Below are 13,229 nucleotides of genomic sequence, written 5' to 3' on the forward strand. Positions count from 1 at the left end.
TGTTTAACAATATGCTTATCTATTGAAAATAATATTTATGTTTATGCTTTGAAAATTTTATACATATATATATGATGTACTCTGATCCTACCACCCCAAGGACCCACCAACCAGTTTCTCTTCCAATTTCATATCTTCTCTTTTTATTGCTATTAAGAGCCCCTTGAGTCTAATTAGTTCTGACCACATACACATGAGTATAGGGCCAACTGCTAGGTCCTGACCAAACCACCAGGGGCCATATCCAAAGAGAAAAGTGACTCTTCTTCTCTGAAAGCCATCACCTGCTAAGAGCTCCTCTGCCCTACCCAATCCATGCTGGAATTTTGAGTGGCTTGTTCTCCTCTTGGCAACCACAGCTATTGAGAATTAATGTGTGCAACAGGAATGTCTTGTGTAGAAAACAGCATCTATGACACTCTTACCCATTCTTTGGTACTTGTATTTGTTCTGTACTCCCCTTCTTTGATGTTTCCTGAGCTGTGGATGGGAGAAGTGGACACAGACCCATTGATGGCTGAGCATTTGCCATGTATATTCTAAGCAGTTTAGTCTATCATGAGTCTCTGCAAGAACCACTGCATACTTCCATAGCACCTTCTGTGGCCCAAACTGAAAGCAACACAAAGCTACTGTTATAAAAACAAATATTAAGGTGATTTGACAGCATGGCCATTTAACAACACCAATCCATTTCTCTCTAAGGGCCTATGAGCATCCCAGTTGAGGGCTTTTGACAGGGTTTATTTACAGTACCAGATATGAAATCCTTCTTCTGGAGCAGGCCTCAAATCTGATTGGAAAGCTGCCAATTAACTCTATAACCATGAGATCATTATTGCACCAGTGTGTGTAGACTTTGCAGGTCTATATTATAGCAAGTAGGATGCAGGGCTCTGTAAGTCCATCAATGTCTTTTCTCCCCTAGCAGCCTGCACAGCATCTTCTAGAACTATGAACATTGGTCAATAGAGAGGTAGTTCCCTGGTCAGTGTCAGATTTATTTATTGATCATACAATCAAAGTGGGTTGATCTTCAGCTTCTCATTTAGTTGTGAGGCAACCAAGGGCAATGGGAACAGCATTTCCCTGACAGCCAAAGATGTCAAACGCTTCTTTTTGTGTTTACTAGCTATCCCAGTTTGTTTTTCTGTTGCTGCAGTAACCACCATAACCAAAAGAAACTTGGGAAGGAAAGAGATCATTTCATCTTACAGTCTACCATTGAGGAAAGCCAAGGCAGGAAATCAAACCAGGAACCCAGAGGCAGAAACTGAAGTAAAGCCCACAGGAGGACACTGTTTATTGTCTTGCTCTCTCTCTCTGGCTCACATTTGGCTGTTTTTCTTATACAATCTAGGCCCAACTGCCTAGGGTTCATACAGTAAACACTGTGTTAAACCCACATTAAAGAATGATTGAGAAAATGTTCCTGCAGACATGCCCACAGGCCCACCTTATGAAGGAAATCCTTCAATTAAGCTTCCCTTTTCTCAAATGTGAAAAGTTGACAACAAAGGTTGTCTATCACAAGCCATGTGTGTATCTTGTTCTGATAACATTCTGTTGAATTCCATGGCCCATTTAAAAATTTTGGCTTGTTTGTTCTTTTAGTGGTTAGATTTTTTTAAACTCTTTGTATATATAGTCTAGACACAACTGCTGTCAGTTATATACCTGACAAATACTTTCTCCCATTTGTATGGACTGCTTCTGCATGATTTTCTTTGCTGTACTGCAGTGTTTCATTTTCTTAGAGTTCACTTGTTAATTATTGGTCTTAATTATGTGCTACAGGAGCACTGTGCAGAACATCATTACATGTACCTATAAGTTGAAGTGGACGCCTTTCTTTATTCTATAATAGGCATCAAAATATAAGGTCTTACGTTGAGGTCCTTGATCCAGTAGGAGTTGAGTTTTGTGCAGGATAAAAGAAGAGCTTTCTTTCTTTCTTTTTTTTTTTTTCATGTTGAAATCTGGATTTTATGGCAAGATTTGTTGAAGATGTTGTCTTTTCTCCAATGTTGGAACACAGTCTAGGGATTTTCCTGTAAGGAAAATTTGAGTTATTGTGAGAACACTCCAAGAAAGTATGACAAGGGTCTTGTGACCTCCATTTCTTCAAAACACTGATTTGTTCTTGGAATGTATTTTCATGCTCCTCTCAGGAGTAATGGATAGCAGTGTGTTTATTTCAGAGTACTCATTATATATATCTTGTAAATGATGCTTTGCTGAAACAGTTTATCGGCTTGCTTTAAGAAATTTTTAGTGCAGTCTTTAGGGGCTCTTGTAGACTCCCATAATCTGCAAATAGAGATACATTGTTCTTTCTTCCTTTTTTACTTATATTTCTATCTTTCACTTTATTGCTCTAGTTAAGATTTCAAGTACTATATTGAATAAAAGTGGAGAGAGTGCATGTCCTTGTCTTGTTCCTCATCTTAGTGGGAATGCTTGAGTGTTTCTCCAATTAGCATAATGCTATCTATAGATATTTTACATATAGGCTTTATTTTGTTGAGGTATGCTCTCTCAGTCTCTATAATTTCCATGAGTTTTGTCATGAAGGAATGTTGAATTGTGTCAAAGTCCATTTCTGTGTCTAATAAAATTATCATGTGATTTCTGTCTTTGAGTCTATTCATGTGATGGATTTAGATTTATTGATTTTCATATATCAGCCCATCCCAGTATCTCTGGAATAAACCCAACATGGTCATGATAAATGACCATTTTAATATAATCTTGAATCCAGTTTTTCAGTATTTCATTGTGAATTTTTGCACTGATGCTCATCAGAGAGATTGGTGTGTTCTTTGTGTGTGTCAATATTTGGTTGTGGCATTGGGATAATACTGGCATCATAAAAAATAAAAGTTTAAACACTTTTCTTCATTTTATATTTCAAGGAATAACTTGGTTAGTGTTGCGTTACTTTCTCTGAAATATATTTGAAATTATGCTACTATTCTGTAGTTACTACTTCTGGTTCTGGACCAGAGACTTTTTATTATCATCTCAATCTCATCAGTAGTTATTGATTTACTTAGATCATTTACTTCATCTCAATTTGATTTTGGTATCACAGGTATCTAGCAACTGGCTCATTCCTTTTGGATTTTCCAATGCAGTGGAATAGAGGTTTTAAAAACCATAATTTTATGATTTTCTGTGTTTCATTGTTATCCATTTAAGTGTCTCCTTTGTCATCTCTAATTATTTTCTATTAATTTTTGAGATTATAATGTATTGTATTCCTCCTTTCCCTTTTCTGTCTCCAAACTCTTGCATGTACTCTTCACTGCTCTCATTCAAATTCATGGCCTCTTTTTTCATTAATTGTTGTTGTATACATATACATAAATATTCATAAGTATAACCTGCTAATCTATGCAATGTTACCTGTATGTATGTGTTCAGGGCGGCCTATTTGGTACTGGATAACCAATTGTTGTGCTCTTCTATGGGGAAGACTATTTCTCCAATCTCAGTATTCCTTATTTGCCTGTAGTTTTTATATAGGGTGTACTATGGCATGTCCATTGGTGTTGTCTTTTTTGCTTGTGTTTGGGCAGTCATGTTGGTGAGACATTGCAAGTATAATGTCTGATGTAACAAGGAGACACACTATTAGAGAAAATTCCCTGACCTTCTGGTTCTTACAGTCTTTCTGCCTCTTCTTCTACAATGTTGCCTGAGCCTTAGATGCCAGAGTATTTTGTAGAAATAACCACTGGGACTGGGATTCCTAACCCTACATTTGTATTGGTTGGGGTTTCTTGTAGTTGTATCCATCTGTAGTGAGGAGAAGTTTCCTTGATAAGGAGTGTCTTAGTTAGGGTTTCTATTACTGTGAAGAGACACCATGATCATGGCAACTCTTATAAAGGAAAACATTTAGTTGAGGTGGTTCGCTTACACTTTAGAGGTTCAGTCCATTATCTTCATGGTGGGACATGGTGGCATGCAGGCAGACATGGTTCTGGAGAAGTAGCTGAGAGTCCTACATCTTTCAGGCTACAGTAAGTGGACTAAAACACTGGGTGATATCTTGAGCATATATAAGACCTCAAAGCCTACCTTCAAGTGGCACACTTCTCCAACAAGACCACACCTACTTCAATAAGGCTACACCTCCTAATAGTGCCACTCCCTTTGGGGGTCACTTTCTTTTAAAGTATCATTAGGGGTGAACATTGTATTTACCTGTAGGTATAAGTATAAATGTTTAGATTATGATGGTTTAGTAAAATGTATGTTGTAGGTTCTCCAATACCTATGACTTCACTAATACTGAGTAGTTAGATAGGTTTCCAGTATTAGACATGATTTCCCTCTTGTTGATTGGGTCTTAAGTCCAATTATAGTGCTGTTTGTTACCAACGAGGTATATGCTATGATTGTGGGCTTCTTGCACCATGCTGGTTTTTGATGTGGTTCATAGGCATCATAAGTAGGACTATTGGTTGCCTACCTCATTTGGTAGTTTGAATGGAGCCTTATTATACCATCATAATATTATATCATCATAAAATAAGAGGACTAGTTTTCAGAAACCTCTGAGTTGATCCAGGAAAAGCTAGCATTCATTATGGGACTGGGTGGTAAAACTTCAAAAAAGCAAGCCAAAAGAACACCCCTGAGTGGAAGAACTCCCGCATTGAAGGAGTCCTGTATTTGGGTATCTATTGTTAAACCAAAACTGATGATAGGCTTTGTACTGTGAATTGTAGAGACATTGGGACTTCGAAAGTATTGGAAGAAGAGAAAGGGGAAAAAAAAGGGTGTTATCTGGGCAATGTGAAGAAGAGAAACAAACAACTCCAGAGTAGGCACTTGTTAGTTAAAAGAGAAAAGTCAGGAAATGATATTATAAATGTTTTTTAAAAGATAATCACAAATATTAGTGATGCATAGTAAGACATAGAAACATTACCATTTCTAGTCTCATGGATGTGTATGATTTTGGTAAAATTAAAGCTGTATTCTCAAAGTCCTGCCATCAAGTTCTCACCTGGCATTGTCTGTCAAGAATCTAAGATGTCACTTGACTCTGAAATAAACAGCATTAAGGAAAGCAAAGATAAAGGCAAATATAGAATACATTTCTTTATTTCAGAATGTCATTAATGGCTTATATGTATACTTATGAAATGTCATTTACTTGGGATCTTTATTTCCTCCCAAAGATCCAAGATAAATGTTCGACGATTTTTCATGTATCTATTATAATTAATTTGTTTTATCGGTTATAAGTAAGATTATGATTTTACCAGAAAAAAAATGTGTTAATTGAAACATATATCCTCATTTAGGATTAGTCATTTTGAATTAGAACTACAAAAAGAATCAAATAAACTTGCCAAATTACCAAGTAATAACTGAGAAAGACATTTGAAATGCCTTATGCCTGGTTGTATAAAGTAACTGTGCCTTTGAGATATTTGTTTTTCATTATCTCTAAGGAATCCTTTGGTTTTATTTAATTCCTGATCAACATGTTGAAGTTTTCAAGTTTACTTGGGAATACTCAATCAGTATAACATCCACACTATTTTTCTAGTCAAAAATTCTCTGTGTGTAGAGATCTGTTTTTCCCAGGTGATAATTATTGGCTCTGGAGGACCCTCCAAGCTCTATTTAGCCTTTTTGGCTTATAGCCAAAAGAAAAGTAAATTATATATATTCAGGATCTAGTGTCGTACTATCTTGGGTTTTGCTGTAGTTCTTGTAAGTATTAGTACCTCCTTGTGATGAAGGAAAATTCTGACTTATTTCAACTTTGTAGAAGAAAATGCAGTTAGTACAGTATGAAATCTATACCATTTGAGATTTCTTTCTCTTCACTCATATTTTCCCACAGTGTATTTTCATTATATTCATTGTATTATTTATCTACATACTTGACAATTATAATACTATGTATGCAGACCAGGCACTTGCAATGGGCCTGTAGACTCAGTGGAAAGAACTACTTTTTTTTTTGTTTGTTTGTTTGTTTTGTTTTGTTTGTTTTTTATTAAAATTTTAATTTGTTTTACATACCAATCACAATTTCCCCTCCCTCTTCTCTTCCCCTTCTCTTCCCCATCTCTTTTCCATCCCCCCCTCCATGCACTCCTCCTCCATTCAGAAAGGGACAGGCCTCCCATGGGAGTTAACAAAGCATGGCATATCAAGTTAAGGCAGGACCAAGCTCCTCCCTCTACATCAAGGCTGAGTAAGACATCCCAGCATAGGGACTTAGTTCCCCAAAGCCAGCTCACATGCCATTGACAGGTCCTGATTCCACTGTTAGGGGCCCCATAAGCAGACCAAACTACACAACTGTCACCCACATGCAGAGCGCCTAGGTCTGTCCCATACAGGCTCCTTGGCTGTCCATCCAGAGTCTGTGAGCTCCCACTAGAGCTACTGTTATCTACGTTCCCAGCACTCAGACAAGAAAAGCAGAAAGATCATTGTCAAAGCCCAACAGAGCACATAAAAGTCACCACAAGACTGAGAAAACTGTCTTCTGTTCCTTTCCTTTTATATGCATCAAGACTCTGATAAGAGCTGGGAGGCGGTGTCCCACACCTTTAATCCCAGCACTTGGGAGGCAGGGGCAGGTGGATCTCTGAGTTTGAGGCCAGTCTGGTCTACAGAATAAGTTCCGGGACAGCCAGGACTATACAGAGAAGCCCTGTCTCAAAAACAAAAACAAAAAAAACCAAAAAAACAAAAACAACAACAACAAAAAAAACACAAAAAAACAGAAAAAAAAGGACTCTGATAAATAGAGGGCTTTGGGTGGGAACAAGGAAGGTTGGATAAGAATAATAGAGGGCTTTGGGTTGGGGAAAGGTTGAATAAGTGCAGGTGCCTGTCTTTAAGAGGAAGAATGGAAAACAGGCCAAAATAAAGAAATCAAATTAAATTAAAATGTTTGATTCAAGAATTATCATTATTAAATAAACACTAAAGATTGAAAGGAATTAGAGTTCTCAGTGCAATAATTGTTAGTGAGTTCATCTTAACAGGATTTAAAAAAAAAACAACAACTTTACTTTGGCAAGTGATGTAATCACCACATGACTCTAGTCAACTAGTTGAGGTCCATAGCATGCTGAGCTCTGAAGAGGAAGCAATGGCCTCTGATTTTTGTAGATGGGTTGGCCATTTCATGATTTGAGATACCCTGGTGTTTCCAGAGACAATTTGCCCTTCTGTGTAAGAAGAAATGACTTTTTTTTAAAAGCAAACTTCCAGCAAGGGAGCTTTCAATAGTCACCACTGTGAGCACAGACCATTTGAAACAGAAATTCTGGGCGACCCAACTTGTCCTCAAAAGAAGTCTCAGAGCGAAGCTGTGCTGTTACCTCCTAAGAGCGAGCTGGGGAGAGTGAACGCCACCTTTCTGACTCTTCATTCAGGCCCCAATTTTAAATTGCTTGGAATGATCATTACGTTTTTATGAAATTTAATCACTTTAAGATTATCAGATTAATTTTTTATTGTACGTCTTTCTGGGGAGTTAAAGGAAAACTCCACCCACAATTTCTTGGTAGATGCAAATATTTTGTGGTGTTTGAAATTATTATCGCTGCAGATAGTTTTGCTTTTAACATCAAGAGTATAATAAAATTATAATGTAAGAAATATAATGATTGCATTAAGAGGAAAATAAAGAGGCGTATAGAAACTTGACATAAAAACCTGGGCCATTGAATGTGATCGCATGGAATGACTCATCATATGTTTATTTCTTGTGTTCTCTTTGAAACCACAAAATAACAAATATTCACCCACATTGTGGTAAAAGTTCTATGTTTAGGCTAGTTGTCTATTCACTAAGCTGTGACTAGAGCACACTCATTCTGTAAGCTACAGTGTTCTCAGATGCCAACTGAAGTCACATCATTCCCCTGGAAAGTCCTTCATCCTTTGTGGGACGTCAGAGAATACTGACTTGCCTTCTCCTGGCCATCATTTCTATTTTATGTTCTTCCACATGTTCAGTCTTATCTGGGTCTCCCATGGTGCTGTCTACCTTTTCATCAGTGACTCAGCTGTGACATATCTATATCATCTCTCTCTCTCTCTTCATATATATATGCTAGAATTCAAAGAGCATAGGGAGGGTTTTTGGGGGGTGTTACTGAGACCAAATAAACAGATGCCATAATAACTTTTTTCTCTCACACACATTAACATTAACAAGTAACAAATACTCTCATTTCAAGCTTTCAGATTTTATCCATTTCCAAGCACCTCTTCGTCCCCAATTTCAAGTCTTCTAACTAGTCTACTGCTTGTGTCTTTAACTCTTTTGATAGATTGACAACTAGAATGTTCCTATTTAAATATAACTCATGGTAAGTTGTTAAGTCTGACTACAATAAATCCAAGAGAATTAATAAAAAAAATTTACTGTAACTTGTAAGTGATCCTTACAAATATTTGGAAGAGAATGACTTTAAGAGATACAATTTGGATTTGGCTACTTATCATATAAGAAATTAATTGAAGTGACACTGAGGAGCACATGGGAAAGTGGAGAGGTCAGTCAGCAGGTATGGCACAAACTACTATAAACACTATTTTTGCTGAAAACTGGCAATTGAGAATGTGCTATAGCTGAGGTTACTTGCTGCATATTAGACAAATTCAGCTCTGCTACATAGGAATTCCATTAGTAAGTTTTCTTCCAAGGACTTGACCTGACATTTGTTAGAGGGATGTGGCTGAAGAATGGGAATGTAACTTAGTGATGGAGCATTTACATGGGTGATGCTTCAGGTTCCATCTCCAGCATGTGGACGTATAGCTTGTATCCCAGATTTTCAGGGGTGGGGCTGAATGTCAGTATGAGTATGCTGAGCAGGAAGCCAGTCAGGGCTCCCTAGCAAGATTTGGTTTCAACTTGAGTTACAAGAAATGGAAACTTTGACAGAGTAGAGTCCTCTTAGAAGTAAGATCTTAAGGATACTGTTATAACTGCAGAATAAAAAGTATTAATTTTGGATATATTGGAAAGATGGTATGATTGAGGTAAGAATTAAAAGAAAAAATGATGGTTATCTAAAGTCTTCTAAGAAAAGGCAAAATTAATTTCTTAGGACTACATACTTACGCTGTCAAGCCGTAAAGAGTGCAAAATTGAGATAAAAATAAGAAATAATTCCCCTGAATATTTCTATTCTTGATGGACATAGGACATTTCCCCAGTACTTGAAAGCCTGGCTACAGGACAGGCAACTGCTAAGAGAAGATGTTGAAAATGGCAAAGGCCCTCAGTATTCTCACTACACAGCTTGGTGTGATGTCAATGTGTTCAGGATATGTAGACTAAAGGACAGGGTCTGAAGCATTGAAACAATGGAGAAGAGAAGATCACAGGATATGTCAGGCTAAAATTTGCAGTAAAGAACCACAGTGACTATGAATAGAAACTCGGTCATTTACTCCTTTGAGAGATGAAGTGGTTGGCAGTGGCAAGAAGAGCTGAGTCTGTTGTAAATGGCTAGGGATTTTTTTTTTCTTTTTAATATCAAATTGTCAGAGTGTGTTGCACATTTGCTATGTTAACCTTTTGGGGTATATGGCTCTCTCATATTTCTCTTATTCTGCAGGAGCCTTTTCACGTTAACTTGCTGTTGGTTTGATAAGATCAATTTGTCTGTTTGCTTTTGACCATCCCAAAGACACAGAACAAAATTTTCTCCTGGTTTCTTTTTTCCTCATGGTTTTACAGCTTCATATCTGTGATATCTTTTGTTCAATCGAGTGATTAGTTTTTGTACATGGTATAAAAAGAGAGAGGACTTTAAGTTCATTCTTCTGTGAGTGATCATTGTGTGAAGTCAGTTTGTCCAATGCATTTGGCCTTTTTATCCAAGGTTGTCTTGACAATTTGGATTTGTATGCTTTCCTAATGATGAACTTTTATGAAGCCCAGTTTGCCTTCTTTAGTTGGAGTTTTCTGTCCCACCAGCCAGCTCCCAAATTACAACACAGAGACTTATTATTAATTATGAAAGCTTGGTCAATAGCTTAGGCTTGTCCCACTAACTCTTATAACTTAAATCAGCCCATTTCTATTTATCTACGTGTTGCCACATGGCTCATTGCTTGTTACCTCATCTCTTACATGTCCTTCCTCCTCTGCATCTGGCTGGTGACTCTGCCTTTTTCTTCCCAGTGTTCTCTCTACCCCCAAAATCTTGCCTAGCTATTGACCGTTCAGCTTTTATTAAACCAGAGTGACAAATCTTCACAATGTATAAAAAGATTATTCAACAACAGTCCTCAAACTTTCTAGGTAATGAAAATGATTTTGAACTACTGATCCACTGACCCACACCTTAATATCAAAAACATACATTCAATCAGAATGTTGATAGCAATTTTTTGAATCAATAGCCTACTTTGGATCTATTTTTCAAAATACACAAATATAGACACATTTTTATTTAGCGGGAAGTTTCTTCAGTTTCTTCCATGTTTCATGGTTCCCAGTGTATAGATCTTTACCTCCAAATTAAGCTTGTTTCTCACTTTACTATTTTTGTGAATATGGTAAATGAGATGTTAGTCCTGGTTTTTCAACCATTTTTTTTGCTAGTACACAGAAAGGTTACTTACTTCGGATGCTGATCTTGTATCTTGTAACCTTACTGAATTTGTCTATTAGTTGTTAACAGTATTTTGGTAGTTGTTTTAGAGTTTCTACATATACTGGATCCTATCATCTTGAAATAGAGAACATTTAATTTCTTCATGGTTAAGTTACCTGAATCCTTATTGTGAGGATGACATCAGACCAGGTACCTCAAAGCAAAATGAACTTTGTCTAAATGTCAGCCAGCTGAGAGAAACAGTGAGGCAGCCCTGGTCAGTAAGTAAACTTGTAAAGCCATGAGCAAATTATTTATTATCAAAGGTCTATACAATTTCATTTTTTGACATTTCAGAAACACTATAATCAACTTCATACATTTTACAATGTCATCAATAAAGTGGGAGCATTCTGTTTAATTAATAATTTCCTTACCATTGCAGAGACTGAGTCTCTCCCAGCCACCTCATTGGGTATGCTGTTTATCTCACAGCTATGTGTCCTGTTTTTGTTGGTCTGAATTTGACTTGAGTTTTAATGTCTTTTTCTACTCTATTGTTTTTGTCATTAGCTTCTTATCATACATTATGTTTTTACTTAATAATTAGCTTAAAATACCTTCTAGGCTAGTGGTTTACAACTTGTAGGTCTTGATCCCTTTGGGATTGGAGTTTGAACAACTCTTTCATAGGGGTCTCATGTCAGATATCTTGCATATCATATGCTTACATTACGAGTCATTGCAGTAGCAAAATTACAATTATGAAGTAGCACCAAAATAATTTTATGGTTGGGGTCACCACAACATGTGTAACTGTATTAAAGGGTCGCAGCATTAGGAAGATTGAGAACTACTAGAATCTAGGTGGTTGACTGTAGTCAGAGTGAAAATTGAAAAGGCCAACAGAATAGGAGTAATAAATATTTGGGGATGATGAGGACTTTTAATATCTTAATTGTGATAGAGGCAACATGAACGAAGGCTTGTCCTACTATACACTGAACAAAGGGGTGTGGTATTGTGTTCCCCCAAAATAATGTGCAACCTAATAAATTTATCTGGGGTCAGAGAACAGACAGCCACTAGATACAGAGGCTAGAAAATAGTGGCACTCACGCCTTTAATCCTAGCATTTCAGAGACAGAAATCCCTCTGGATCTCTATGAGTTCAAGGCCACACTGGAAACATTCAGGCATAGCGACAGACGCCTTTAATCCCAGGGAGTGATGGTAAAAAACAGAAAGGTATATAAGGTGTGAGGACCAGAAGCTAAAAACATTTGGCTGGTTAAGGTTTTAGGCTTTTGAGCAGCAGTTCAGCTGAGACCCATTCTGGATGAGGACTCAGAGGCTTCCAGTCTGAGGAAATAGGAACAGCTGAGGAACTGGCAAGCTGTGGCTTGTTCCGCTTCTCTGATCTTCCAGCATTCACCCCAATAACTGGCCTCAGGTTTGATTTTATTAATAAGACCATTTAAGATTCCTGCTACAAAGGGGTATTAAAACAGACAGAAAGTGAAGACAGCAGATCCCAAGGAAGCTAAGTGTGTGATCCGCTGGCAGAACCCAAATCCCCCTTCGACTCCAGGAATCATCTACTCTTCAAAGCCCCACTAACAGCCTGCAGAGTGATAACTCGCTGGGTTCTGAGTCACTTACCTTGAACCAATCATTAATGAGATGCTATCCACATTCTGTGCGAAAGGCAGAGGAACAGTGCTCAGGGATAGAGGAAGTCTCCTCCTGTGTTCAGCTGCTGAGTCAGACTTCCCTTTGGATCCTTGTGGCCAGAAGTGAGTCACACTTCCTGACACAATGAAGGCTAGATCTTTAGCTTCTCTACAAGCAAGTTAGCCATCATGGAAGAAATCCTAAGGTGGGAAGGATGGCTGCAGAGCATGGAGTAGTCACCCATGTGTAGCAGCCCGTATTTCTGAAACACTGAATATACTATATTATCTTGATTTATTTTCCTGTTTCTGGGATAAAATACCCTGACAAAAGCAATTTAAGGGAGAAAGGGTCTATTCTAGTGTCCAGTTCACAATACAGCCCATCAAGGCAGCAGGAGTTTAAAGCAGGTGGTTACATCATTTGCACAGCATGTTTTTGTGGTTGTTATAAAACACTGTGACCAGGCATCTTAGTTTGGGTTTCTGTGCTGTGAAGAGACACCATGACAATGGCAGCTCTTACAAAGAAAGTTATTAAGGGGCTGGCTTACAGTTCAGAGGTTTAGTCCATTATCATCCTGGTGGGAAGCGTGATGACACACAGGAAGACATGGTGAGAGAGAGAGAGAGAGAGACAGAGAGAGACAGAGAGAGACAGAGACAGACAGAGAGACAGAGAGACAGACAGAGACAGACAGAGAGACAGACAGAGACAGAGCCTGGGTCTGGTCTGAGCATCTGTAACCTTGAAGCCTGCCCTCAGTGACACTCTTCCCCTAACAAGGCCATATCACCTAATAGTGACACTCCCTATGGGCACATGGGGGCCATTTTCATTCAAAACACCACACCAGGGTAATTTTCAGATGGAGGTTATTTTGGCTTACAGTACCAGAAAGTGGGAGTCCATAGTGGCAGAGACAGATGGCATGGTATAGCAAAGGGAGTC

This window comes from Onychomys torridus, chromosome 16 (genome assembly GCF_903995425.1).
Source record: "Onychomys torridus chromosome 16, mOncTor1.1, whole genome shotgun sequence".
Lineage (NCBI taxonomy): Eukaryota > Metazoa > Chordata > Mammalia > Rodentia > Cricetidae > Onychomys > Onychomys torridus.